The following is a 1,324-nucleotide window of genomic DNA, read 5'->3' on the forward strand; positions in this document are numbered from 1 at the left end:
ACAACCGCGAGACTTAAAATACAACAGCGTAATAGCTGCAACTGGAGCGGTTGGACAAAAAGATGTACGCGCAAGTGAAAGTAAAACTTTTGTGAATGGATTTCTAAAATCTTGCCCGGTATACTAATCGTCAACGGAAACGAATCACATGCCGAAAAGAGATCAATATAACAAACGCGCGGACCACACGCCACACAATCGCGCTCAAAGTGTTCGGCGAAATCTGGCCAAGAGCTGCGCATCAAGAAGCGAGCAATGCAGAAGGTTTGATTGGACCAAGAGATCCCCGACAGTCACCTGATCCGCCGTCCCTGTGTCGAGCGCCGGCCCGCTGCCGAGTGCGACGAACCTCCTGGCAGCGTGGAGCGCCCGGAGCAGGTCGGCCACCCACGCCGCCGCCTCGGGCTCGGCCGCGCCGGCCTCCCCAGACTACGCCTCGGCGACCTCGGCGACGGGGTGCGTGAGCAGGGACACCTTGCGCGCGAGGCGGAGGCAGTCGGCCCGCAGCGGCTCCGCTGCGGCGGCCAGGTCGGCGGCACCCACGACCGCGATCTCCCGCACGATCTCCGCGGCCGCCCCGGCCGTAGCCGCCATCGCGACGCCCCGGGTCAGGAGTCCGCGCGGAGGAAGGGAAGGGGAAGCGGCGGGGAAGCTTAGGGGGGCGGGGGCATGCCAATCTCCAATGTCAACGTCGCACAGTAATGTAGGAGCGATGGTGGTGGTGGTGGTGCGAGGGAGCTCTGCTTGGGAAATCGCAGCGCCTCCTCATCGTTCGTGACCGCGAGAACAGGTCGTCCTTGCCGTGCGACCACACCGAGCTCTCCCGACGCAGGCTGCGCCAGAACGCGCTGGGGAGGGGGCGGCACCAAGCGACGCGGGGGCGGGGCCGGCACCGAGCGGCACAAGGGCGGCCGTGAGCTCGCGGAGCAGGGGCGAGGGCGGGACCTAGCGGCGCCGGGAGCGGCGGCTAGCGCGCGGGGGCGGGGGCGAGGTCGGGCGATCGAGCGGCGCCGGGAGCGGCGGCTAGCGCGCGGGGTCGGGGGCGGCGTCGGGACAATGGCTAGCGCTCGGGGGCGGGAGCGACGTCGGGAACGGCGGCGGTTCCAGCCTAGGGAGGGTTAGCGAGGGGAGCGGTTCTAGCCTAGGGAGGGTTAGCGGCTAGCGCGCGGGGGTGGGGTGAGGCCTATGGATCTGGTTTTGTTGAACGAAGTATGAGGCGAGCGATGAACTAAGAGCACACACTAAACAATCAGAATTGCACATACATTACAAAAGGCAACAACTGCAATCAGAGTTCGAGGCGAGGGCCGTCAGCTAGCATCGC

The 1,324-nt window shown here is 65.4% G+C and overlaps 1 pseudogene; it reads right to left on the reverse strand.

Annotated features, from left to right (window-relative positions):
- Nucleotides 1–204: 204 nt before the first annotated feature.
- On the reverse strand, nucleotides 205–594 carry LOC123405187 (annotated as a pseudogene).
- Between the last annotated feature and the right edge of the window lie 730 nt (nucleotides 595–1,324).

The sequence above is a fragment of the Hordeum vulgare genome, chromosome 6H (assembly GCF_904849725.1).
Source record: "Hordeum vulgare subsp. vulgare chromosome 6H, MorexV3_pseudomolecules_assembly, whole genome shotgun sequence".
Lineage (NCBI taxonomy): Eukaryota > Viridiplantae > Streptophyta > Magnoliopsida > Poales > Poaceae > Hordeum > Hordeum vulgare.